General features: G+C 41.6%; 1 long non-coding RNA gene across 2 annotated transcripts in view; it reads left to right on the top strand.

Moving 5' to 3' along the window:
- LOC117675988 (uncharacterized) overlaps positions 1-6,638 on the top strand; it is a 44,115-nt gene extending 37,477 nt beyond the window's left edge. The window contains exons 3-5 of one of the 2 annotated variants that reach the window (XR_004594321.3): positions 1,621-1,756; positions 2,084-2,191; positions 6,271-6,638. This is a non-coding gene — a long non-coding RNA (uncharacterized LOC117675988). The remainder of the gene's footprint in view (positions 1-1,620; positions 1,757-2,083; positions 2,192-6,270) is intronic. The other variant, XR_004594320.3, reaches the window with a different exon arrangement.
- Positions 6,639-12,213: the final 5,575 nt, after the last annotated feature.

Below are 12,213 nucleotides of genomic sequence, written 5' to 3'. Positions count from 1 at the left end.
TCTTTTTAATTATGATAGGCATTCTATATTCACTGAATATTCAAGGTAGAAGCAACGAGAATGGTGAGGGTGGCTCCTTATATATACAAGGGGTGGAGCTAGGAATGGGAGTGGTAAGTTATGAATACATTAAAGTCCAAAGAATAAGTTAACCTCTGATGTTCCATATATACATTATTTACACATTGGAGAATAAGGCATTTACATCTGACAGTAAGTTCGAATCTCACCAGGCTCAAGGTTGACTCAGCCTTCCATCCTTTCTAAGGTAGGTTAAATGAGGACCCAGTTTGTGGGGGCAATAAGCTGACTTTGTATAAAATATACAAAAGTATGAAGGCTATTGCTTAACGCACTGTAAGCCGCCCTGAGTCTCTGGAGAAGGGCGGCATATAAATCAAATTTAAAAAAAAATATTAAACCACCTTGTGGCCAGCATCATGTCTTTTTAATCGTACCACTCAGATACCCCTGTACTAAATGATTCCTTCCTTCCTTCTTTTTTTGTATAGAGAGGGAAAGGGTTAAATGTCTGAGCCTGTATGCATTCTTGTTAATCAACTAATCAATTTTGTTGTGACCTATATTTTTCCAAATCCGTTTATTGGGAACTATACATATGGCTAAAACCGAAAGCAAAATCATCAATATCCCACAAGTACTAGGCATGCCTTGCGTTCGCTGATATTACAGCTACCCGACCCTCTAGAGCAGGGAGGCAGGGGATGTTATGGGCCCCCTCGCCTAGGGAGGTCCATCTAGCACAAGCAAGAAGAAGGGCCTTCTCCATGGTGACTCTCTCCCTGTGGAACATCATCCCCATAGAGGTAAGATTGGCCCCCACTTTGATACTGTTTTCCTGGGTTTGCCAATGGGCCTGATTACCCCAGAGAGAGTAAATGATTTAAGTGACTGGGGAATTATTACTTTTTAATTGTTTTTATATTGTGTTTTTATTCTTATAATCCACCTGAGAGTGAGTTGTGAGTAGCAATCCAACCCACAATTCTTAGTAGTATCCTTTCAACTATCCTTTCAATTTCCTAGTCTAGCTATTGGCTCTCTGGCTATCTGATAGGATTTGTTGTTGTTGTTGTTGTTAGTTGTGAAGTCGTGTCCGACCCATCACAACTCCATGGACAACGTTCCTCCAGGCCTTCCTGTCCTCTACCATCCCCCGGAGACCATTTAAGCTCATGCTGACGGCTTCAGTGACTCCAACCAGCCACCTCGTTCTCTGCCGTCCCCTTCTTCTTTTGCCCTCCATCGTTCCCAGCATTAGGCTCTTCTCCAGGGAGTCCTTCCTTCTCCTTAGGTAGCCAGTCAGGGTTGATCTCCTCTAGGATGACCGGTTTGATGGCCTTGCAGTCCAAGGGACTTGCAGGAGTCTTCTCCAGCACCATAGTTCAAAGGCCTCAATTCTTTGGCGCTCAGCCAAATATCTGGTAGGATAGCCCAATTCAAAATAACATGTCTGAATTCATAGGATCATGAAATGAGAACTTTATTGTATCTATTTTTGTGTCTGTCCTAGGGGAGAAGAATAGTCTGTGTCTGTATCTATGTGTATGTTTATAAAGTTCCTGTCTCTTTTCCAACCTTCTCACTCCCACTTCCCAGGAATGAAGGTTCAACTGGTGCAGCCTTTTCCACTTTGACCTCACCTAATATGCCCTTAAGGACAAGGTCCAAGGAGCCACATTCTGATATACGTGATTCACTGAGAGGAATTTTCTCCCATGCACCTTTTAAAAAGGTTAGTTCTGTCTTTTCTCTCTCTCAAAATCCATCCAAAACAGGCAGTCATTCTCTCTGGTTGGAACAACTACCTTTCAAAGAGAGTTTTTGCAGAAATAAGTAAACATGCCAGAGAAAAAAATGTCATCATGCCATACTTAAGGCTCATGAATAAGTCTTTATTTGGCAGCCACCTTGTAGGAACCAACCAGCACAATTTTATTTCCCCCCCCTTTCCCCCTATGGACCCTCATTTGCATAATTCTATCTGAACATCTGCTGCAGGTACTCAATTAGGTACAGAAGCAACAATAGTTGGGAAAAATGCTTCCTCTCTTACTCCCAGGTTACTGCGTAATTATTGCCTTAGGGAAGGATTTCTGGGCAGGGATCCCACGCAGCCTGAAGAAAAGAAAAGAAGGGAAGAAAGGAGGAAAGGGAAGGAAGTAACAAGGTGAGAGGCATAGAGGAAGGATAATTTAAACTTTTTGTTCAGGGTTTCTTTTAAACCATTTTAAACTCTCTAATGGATGGCACTCCTCTGTAGGAACATGTCCTCAGTTTGGGGTCCTCTTGAACTCCCAGGCATGCTGGACAGGCAGCTGGAGGCTGTGTCAGGAACAAATTTGTCCACTTCAACAGGTGCACCAGCAGCAGCCTAATCTGGAGTGGGATGTTCTGGAGCTGACACCTGCTTTGACCTGTCTAGATTACTGCCATGTGCTGTACATTGGTCTGCCTTTGAGACTGTTCGGAATCTGAAGCTTATGCAAATTAGCACCCCATTTTCAGCAGGGGGAATATACTACTGGCATATAGGACTAATATTGTAAATCTGGCACTGGGTGCCAGTAGTTTTCAGGATGCAATTCAGGGATGAAATGTTCCCGATTTGGACCGGATCACCTGATCCGGTAGCGATGGAGGCGGGTGGTTTGGAGAACCGGTAGCAAAAATCCCTGCCCCCGTCCCCCCCCCCTATTGCCCAGCTGAGCCGCGCAATCATCAGAGCCTTTTTTTTATTTTTAAAAGCATTTTTTCTACAACTTCTTCGGCTGAAGAGGTTATAGAAAAAATGTTTTTAAAAGGAAAAAAAGATCAGGCAAGTCAGCTGGGATCGTCAGAGCTTTAAAAGCATTTTAAAGCCTCTGACGATCCCAGACGAAGAGGTTGTAGAAAAAATGGTTTTAAAAGTTAAAAAAAAAAAAAAGTTGGCCACGCCCACTCAGTCATATTACCCACCGCCACCACCATCAAACCACGCCCACAGAACTGGTAGTAACAAATTTTACATTTCACCACTGATGCAATTCCAAATTCTGCTTAAACTGATAAAGCACCATATATTGTTTTTCTTTGATGATCAATTATCCAGATAAAAAAAGCCCTGTATGGCTTGGTTCTGATTCAGCCCAAGATCCCCTCCATTTGTGGTCATAGTGGTAATACAGGTAATCCTCGACTAAGACCACAATTGAGCCCAAAATTTCTGTTGCTAAGTGAGACATTTGTTAAGTGAATTTTGCCCCATTCTACGACCTTTCTTGCCAGAGTTGTTAAATGAATCACTGCAGTTGTTAAATTAGTAACACAGTTGTTAAGTGAGTAGCTTCCCCATTGACTTTGCTTGTCAGAAGGTCTCAAAAGGGGATCACATGACCCTGGGAGACTGCAACTATTCTAAATATGAGTCAGGTTTCCAAGCGGTTGAATTTTGATCACATGACCACGAGGGTGCTGCAATGGTCATAAGTGTGAAAAACAATCATAAGTCACTTTTTTCAGTGCCGTTATAACTTGTCATTAAATGAACTATTGTAAGTCAAGGACTATCTGTACCAGATGTATTCCAACTGATATGCTGTTAGATCTTTAGAAGAGTTTCTTGCTAAAGACTCCTGTGGGGTCAAACTCAAGTCTTGGTGACTTCATGGAGACCATCAAGGACAAGGGGGCTAGTCTTGCTTCTTTCCATGAAGTCCATGAATTGCTTCTGCCTTCTCAGGCTGCTCTATAAGCTGAACAATTCCAAGAAGTGTTGGAACCAGGGTGGATTTGATTTAAATCAAGTTGATTTAAATCACAGTTTAAATCATGATTTAAATCACTAGTAAAAAGGCTTGATTCAAATCAACTTGATTTAAGTCATAATTTTTAAAGAGCAACTGTCATCTCTGCTACTCCTTTGACCCACTGTTGACTCACCGATAGTCCCAGTGTTGCAGAATATACAGCCTCATCCTACATAACTAAGCTCCATTTCATGCTGAATAAACTAAATTATTTATGTATCTTAAATAGAAAACTATCTTACGATAGATTTTTACCCCAAAAGTTTTTTATTAAAATATATTTGATTTAAATAAAAAAAAATCCGATTTAAATCAAAAAAATCTGCTTTTTTTGATTTTTTTAAAAAAATCATTGATTTTTATCCACCCTGGTTGGAACCAGCCCAGCCCTGCTGAGCCTTCCAGCTTAGACAAGACCGAAAGGACCTGCCACCTACAGAGGCTTCTTGCTTTAACAGGCTCTCTTAACTATCACCAACAGATCTTGTCTAAGCTAACACCAACAGGAAAAGTTTTAGCTGCCTTTATACCAAAGCATTGATACTGTGGCAAGGGCACTGGCAAGATATGGTTTTTTTAAAATCCATAGATGCAGGTAAACCAGTCAGAGCTTCAATTAAACCACTGTGTGGCCACCATCATGACTTTTTAATCACACCACTCAGATACCCTTGTACCAATAGTGAAATCCAAATTTTTTTACTACCGGTTCTGTGGGTGTGGCTTGGAGGGCATGGTGTGGTTTGGTGGGCGTGGCAGGGGAAGGATATTGCAGAATCTCCATTCCCTCCCCACTCTGGGGCCAGCCAGAGGTGGCATTTGCCGGTTCTCCGAACTGCTCAAAATTTCCGCTACCGGTTCTCCAGAACCTGTCAGAACCTGCTGGATTTCACCCCTGCCCTGTACTAAATGATTCGTGCAGGAATCCACCGGACCAGTCCGAGCTTTCGGACTGCTCTGTGTGTGGTATTTATATGGTACCTGTTGTGTGTAGCTTTTTAGATATAGATTGGAGAGTTGATGGCTAGCTATTAAGTCATTGGCTGTTGTTTCCTTGTGCTGCCAAGCCCTCACCTCTTAAGTACTTGATAAGCTGGGGGTAAATCAGCACCCCTGCTAACTGAGGAGGGGCTTCAATCACTTCCCTGGCTGCTTGGGGGCCTGCTCGTCCAAAATCTTAGACAATCTAAATGATCCCTCCCTTCTTTTATGTACAGTGAGGGAAAGAGTTAAAGGTCTTGGTCTGTATGCAATCTTGCTAACCATCTAATCAATTTTTTTAAAATTTGATTTATATGCCGCCCTTCTCCGGAGACTCAGGGCGGCTTACAATGCGATAAGCAATAGCCTTCATACTTTTGTATATTTATACAAAGTCAGCTTATTGCCCCCACAATCTGGGTCCTCATTTAACCTACCTTAGAAAGGATGGAAGGCTGAGTCAACTTTGAGCCTGGGAAGATTCGAACCTGCAGAAATTGCAGGCAGCTGTGTTAATTACAGGGTGCATTAAACCACTGTACTACCAAGACTCCTATTTTTCCAAGTCTGTTCACTGGAACCGATACATATGGCTTAAATCCCAAACAAAACCATTAATGCCACACAAGTACCAGGCACTGCAATGCATTCACTGATATTACAGCTACCCGACCCTCCAGAATAGGGAGGCAGGGGATGTTATGGGCCCCCTCTCTTAAAGAGTTCCATTTAGTGGGACCAAGAAGAAGGACCTTCTCCATGGTGGTTCCCTTTCTCTAGAACAGGGGTATCAAACGCAATTTCGTTGAGGGCTGCATCAGGGTTGTGTTTGACCTAGTGGGGTCAGGGTGTGTGTGTGACCAGGGTGCATGGCCAGCTTGACGTCACTTGTGTCGGCGGGCGCCTTTGGTGGCCCAAGTGCTCTGCCAGTGAAAACAGGCTCCCAAGGTCCATTTCCGGCTGCGACGGCCCCCTGCAACCCTCTGCCAGTGAAAATGGAGCTCGTGAGGGCCGCACACAGCTCTCCCGAGCTCTGTTTTCACTGGCAGAGGCACCACAGACAGATCCTTCACTGTTTCCAGGGCGGCCCTGCAGGCCAGATCTAAATGCCCCAGGGGCTGGATCCTACCTGCAGGCCTTGAGTTTGACACTCCTGCTCTAGAACATCATCCCTGTGGAGATAAAATTGGCCCCCACTTTGACACTTTTGCAAAACCCTGAAGACATGGTTTGGCTGGTGTGTATGGAGTGATAGGGAGCCCATCAAATGGTTGGTTCAATTGCTGTCACTGGGAGGGATGGAGGTTTATTGGGTTTTATATTTGGGATTTTCCAAGCCACCTGGAGAGAGTTGGGCGGCCATATAAATTTTCTAAATAAATAATAAAATGTTAACTCAGCTTCTCAGGGATGAAAAGAAGAGCTGAGTTACTCTGAACGTAGGCCTAACTTTCCTCTTGCTTGCTTTCGTTTTCCTCAGAAATGACATCAAGATTTGCTATCCTGGCAGGAGAGATAAGAATTTTAGCTACTTACTGGGAACTGATCCAGATAGTCCAGCTGTCCAAGAGAAATTGTGGCCAACAAACCATCCTGATCAAAATATGGTGCTGAACCTGGAGGGAAGATGAATATTCATATCAATGTGTTATTTGGGATTTTCCCCCTAAATGATCAAAACCAGAGTTTTTTCCATACTGCTGTGAATAGACGTTACATGTGTAAAATATTTGAGTTTAGCTCAGATGCAAACTTGTGCCTGATATAAATGGTTTAGAACTTCCTTCTGAGGAACTGTTACATCACTGTCCTTATTTTCAAAATTAGAATAAATTGGCTTTGATCTGATGAATCTTCCTTGTAGAAGTTTTTTCAATGGACTTTATTGTCATTTTGGTGCCAGGCTTATATTTGTTTTTAAAATATTTCCAGGCCTTTTAATAATATGCTAATGCTAATAATCTTCTTGGTGTTATTTTGCATTTTATAAAGCATCTTAATGTAGGCATTTCTTAGTTTGCTTTAAGCAATTAAATTGTAACTTTTAATTGCAAACTGCTACAGAATCTCTTTCCAAGGTGTTGACATCTTTCTTTAAAGGTTGCAAATCTGGAGGGTTTTTGATTACCAATAATGTTTGATGATCATGTTAGACTTCATAGCCTGCAAAAAGTATGGCAGCTTTTCCCAACCGTTAGCAGGAAAAACTGGTGTAATGTAAGTACAAGATCCAGAGAGAAGGTCACTAAATAATACGCAAGATGTTTCTGGAGAGAGTGCAGAGAACAGCACCAAAGACAATGAGGAGGCTGGAGGCTAAAACAAATGAAAAACAGTTGCAGGAACTGGGTATGTCTAATCTAGTGAAAAGAAGGATGGGGTGATTGGGTCTGCCACAAAGAAGAGGAGGTCAACCTATTTTCCAAAGCATCAGCAGGTAAGACAAGAAACAATGGATGGAAACTAATCAAGGGGAGAAGTAACCTAAAACTAAGGAGAAATTTTCTGACAGTGAGAACAATTAACCAGTGGAACAATTTGCCTTCAGACGTTGTGGGTGCTCCAACACTGGAGGCTTTCAAGAAGAGACTGGACAGCCATCTATCAAAAATAGTATAGGTCTCCTGCAAGAGCAGGGGTTGGACTAGATAACCTCCAAAGTCCTTTCCAACTCTGGCATTCTGTTATACATGGCATGGGACCAGGTTACCGTCTCATCCTGATTTCATTGATCCATCTCTCCTGGCAAGCAGGGAGGGCATATTATGGACCCCTTTGACTAAAGAAGTTCAATTGTTGGGGTCCAGGAAGAGAGCCTTCTCTGGACACCCCCACCCTATGGAATAGCTTGTCCCTGGTGATTTAGATGTGATTTTTTGTTTTGTTTTTAATGGAAAGTTGTAATGAGTCATAGTATAGAGTCTCTTGCTTGTGCAGGGGGTTAGACTAGAAGATCTTCAAGGTCCCTTCCTACTCTAAATACAGAGAGGAACCTACCCTGCTGTATATCAAAGGGGATGTGTGTGTGGAGAGGGTTTCCTCCTTTAAATTCTTGGGAGTGCTCATTAGTCAAGACCTCACCTGGAAAAACAACACATTCCTGGTGGTTAGTAAGGCTCAACAGAGACTTCATTTCCTTAGAGTCCTGTGGAAAAATCAGGTGGAACAACGGCTGATGACTTCTTTCTGTCGGTCCATGATAGAAAGTGTCCTCACATGCTGTATGGTACACTGCTCTAACAGCTGCGGACAGGAAGGCACTAGAGAGTGATCAATTCGGCACATTGGTTGCCCTCTAACACCACTGGATGACATTGCCAGGTTGTTTCAGCAGAGTAAGGAAGATACTTAAGGATGATTCACACCTTGGCCATTGTCTTTTTCACTTTTACCATCGGGCAGAAGACATCAAAGTATAGCCAGCCAGACGAACAGGTTTAAAAACAGCTTCTGCCCACGGGCTGTCAGACTCCTAAACACTATCACAATCACTCCACATACCTATGGAAACCTATGACTAGGTTTTTTTTCTCCCCAATTACTTGTATAAGGATTATTCTCTATACCAGTGATGGCTAACCTTTTTGCCGTCACGTGCCAAAAGCGGGGGGAGCATGGGGGGTCACGGGTGCGTTTGCCCACATCCATAATTCAATGCACCCCGCCCTCCCGCGCATGCGCACATGACCCACACACACACACACTTCCTCCTGCTTTTGGCATGCGATGGCCCAGTGGCCCAGTAGGCCTGTTTTTCCCCCTCCCCAAGCTGCAGAGGCTTTCTAGGAGCCTAGGGAGGGCAAAAACAGCCTTCCCCATTCCCCCCGGAGGCCGGAAACAGCCAGTTTCCCGACTTCCAGTGGGACCAGAAGGCCTGAAAGTCAGTTGGCCAGTGCGCACATGCACGCTGGAGCTGAGCTAGGGCAACACTCACGTGCCCACCAATATGACTCCGCGTGCCACCTCTGGCACCCGTGCCATAGGTTCGCCATCACGGCTCTATACTATTTATGTTGTCTTGTGTTTTCTGTTATGGATTGCACCAGTAGAGGCTAAACCAATTTTGTTGTATACATGAAGTACAATGACAATAAAGGCTATTGTTATTCTTGTAGTTATTAAACATGAAACTCCGTCAACTGAACATTTAAAAATGCATCACAAATACCATTGACTGGTGCTAATGGTTGATATGGGTTGCTGCCAGCATCCTAGGTATCAACCAAGTATCTTCTTAAAATATATGATGTTCCGAGTAGCACAGTTTTTTGCAGTTCCACTGGTGTTATTGCAGGAAGCTGCAATTTGTTGATGTATCTTATAAAATTCTTGAACATGGTACCAAGTGCCCCGATGACAATAGGTATCACTGTTACATGTTTCATCTATAATCGCATAGTTTCAATGGCCAGGTTGCGATATTTCGTGATTTTTTCCAGTTCTTTTTCTTTGACTCTGGCAATAAATTGTATGTTTCGGTTTTCGACAACTGTGATATCTGGCGTGTTGTGTTCCAAATGACACTCTGTCTGTATTCGAAAGTCCCACAAGATCTTCACTGTCTCATTTTCGGTAACTTTTTCCATTTTGTGCTCCCATGACTTTTCAGATACAGGTAGGGCGTATTTTTTACATAATGACCAGTGGATTAATTTAGCAACTCGATCATGTCTAGCTTTGTAATCAGTTTGCACGATTTTGCTGATGTATAATGCAATCATGTACAATAATGTACAATGGTTATACATGATGTACAATGACAATAAAGGCTATTATTATTATTATTATTATTATTATTATTATTATTATTATTATTATTATTATTCTGTTAAATCTAACCCAACTCTTTTATTACTGTGCCAATAAAGAAAGCTGGTATAAGGTGGGTACAAGGTTCCAGAGTGAGAGTCTCCAAATAACAAGCAGGACAACTCTGGAAAGCATGCAGAGAAGACCTTGTGTAGGAAATTGAAGAAGAAGACCTCCAAAGCCCCTTCCCACTGTGCTTTTCCGTTTTCTGATCTTTTATTGTATTTTAACAATGCAATCTTGTGGCTCTGGAGTTTCAGACAAAGGATAGGGTTTAACTGCTTCATGAGCTATGAATTTACAATTCCTGATCAATGGGCTTGCTAAGGGGACTTGGAAGCACCTCTGAACCTGGAAAAGGAGGAGTGGAGATGGTTGTGGACTTTAAACTAAAAGCACCTATTATTCTCACCCAACCACTTTTGTAAGATTGCATATTTATAGCACCAAAGCAAAATTAAATCTCTTGGAAAAAAAAATCAGTAATGGAAAAACACAGCATTTCTGGCATAGATTAAATTTCCCGGACATCTTTTTATTTATTTATTTCCCACAGGATACTGTGTTTTCCCGGATGTGCCATTGGTCTCTCTTACTAGATATAACTGACTCATTCTGAAAGCCAGACTTGGGTTTTTATCCAAACTTGATTCATGTCTCTGCCTGGGAAGATTATAATAGTGCATTGTTTATAGGCTGAGCCCTGTTCCTATCAATAAATCAAGAAAGTCTCAATGGGTTCAGCAGTCAAATCATTGGAACTGCCAAAAGCAAAGAAAGAAGAGACCGGACAGCCATTTATCCAGAATGGAATAGGGTCTCCTGCTCATGGAGGGGGTTGGATTAGAAGACCTCCAAGGTCCCTTCCAATTCTGTATGTACAGCTAGAATGATTCTTTGTCTAGATTTCCAAGTTGGGTGCAATTTTGGGCTTCTCAATACGCACATTTGATCTCAACATCTATAGTAGAAATATTTTGGAAGGGCAACTGGATGTCTCTGCGCAGGATCTAACTTTTTTGACTGGTTAAATGATATTTCCAAATGTAGTTTGTTCCATTAAACCCTGCAGCCAAATGCTACAGTTACCTGCATCTCAGCTGTCAGCCATTTCTAGACATCGTTCGCTTCGTGACGCATTTATGTCTGGCATTGACACGAAGTGGATGGCAGTTGTCAGTTACTATCAAAAGCTTCCATAAAACCTTCAGATGTCAAAAGATGGATATGAAGCCAAATAATAATAATAGCTGCCATCAAGAATACAGCACAGCAGGTATAATAGTGATTAAAAACAGAGTAATTGTTGATGTTGCAATACTTAGGGACAACTTTATTGAAAAAAATAGGAGAAAATTGCAAAATATGAAGATCTAACAATCAAAATGGATAGATTAGGAAAAAGATTCACCTCTATAGTTGGTTATTGGTGCCTCAGGCAGACTAGCAAAAAGTTTAAACCAATGTTTACAAGAACTATTTTGGTTATATCACCTGTAAACTTGCATACACACACACACATACACACAGGGCATATGTTGCATCTTATGCTGTTATTTAATTCCTAAATTCCTGGCTGAATAATTTCCAAAGAGCATCATAATCAAAGATGTGATCCCTGTCTTAGTTTTTTCGGTCATATGTTTTTTTTTAACGAAAATACAGATAGTCCTCAACTTACAACCACAATTCAGCCCAAAATTTCTGTTGTTATGTGAGATATTTGTTAAGTGAGTTTTGACGCACTTTACAACCTTTCTTGCTACAGTTGTTAAGTGAATCACTGCAGTTGTTAAATTGGTAACAAGGTTGTTAAATGAATCTGGCTTCCCATTGACTTTGCTTGTCAGAGGGTCGCAAAAGGGGATCACATGACCCCGGGACGCTGCAAACGTCATAAATATGAGCCAGTTGCTGCACGTCTGAATTTTAATCAGCTGACCACGGGGATGCTCCAAAGGTAGTAAGCATGAAAAACAGTCATAAATCACTTTTTTCAGTTGTAACTTTATACGGTCACTAAATGAACTGTTATAAGTTGAGGACTACCTGTCAACAATAATATGCAGAGTCAGGCATGCTTTAAATAACATTTTCTTTTGCTATGGAGGCTGACTTTAAGTCCACTGTGGTAAAGGAAGTTCTTTTCTTACATCTGGAGGAGATTTTGAGAGGGTGACTGGGCTGCCTTCAGGTTGTAAAGTTTGTTTTTTTAAAAAAACAAAACAATTTTTTTACACAGAATAAAAAGATGAAAGACAGAAAGATGGAAGGAAGGAAGGAAAAGAAAGAAAAAAAGAAAGGGAGGGATGGAGGAAGTGAGAGGGAGAGAGGGGAGGGAATGAAGGAAGGAAAAAGAAAGAAAAAGAAAGAAGAAAGAGAGAGAGTGAGAAAGAAAAAAAAGAAAGGAAATGAAAAAACCCTTAGGTTTAGAAATATAGGAATGAGTTCTAATTTTCTAATTACAAACTTAACATCCGCTCCTCCCTCTTGAATGATATACAATCCCTTCAGCCCCCATTTAATCTTAATCTTCCAATCCAAAAATCATTCTTTCATTTATTTCTTCTTTCCGCAAAACATCCATATAAGTTTTCCAATCTTTCAGAAAGGT

The sequence above is a fragment of the Pantherophis guttatus genome, chromosome 12 (genome assembly GCF_059756535.1).
Source record: "Pantherophis guttatus breed Tessera chromosome 12, ASM5975653v1, whole genome shotgun sequence".
NCBI lineage: Eukaryota > Metazoa > Chordata > Lepidosauria > Squamata > Colubridae > Pantherophis > Pantherophis guttatus.
The sequence above is the reverse complement of the archived record's forward strand: the minus strand, read 5'-3'. Positions and strand labels throughout refer to the sequence as shown.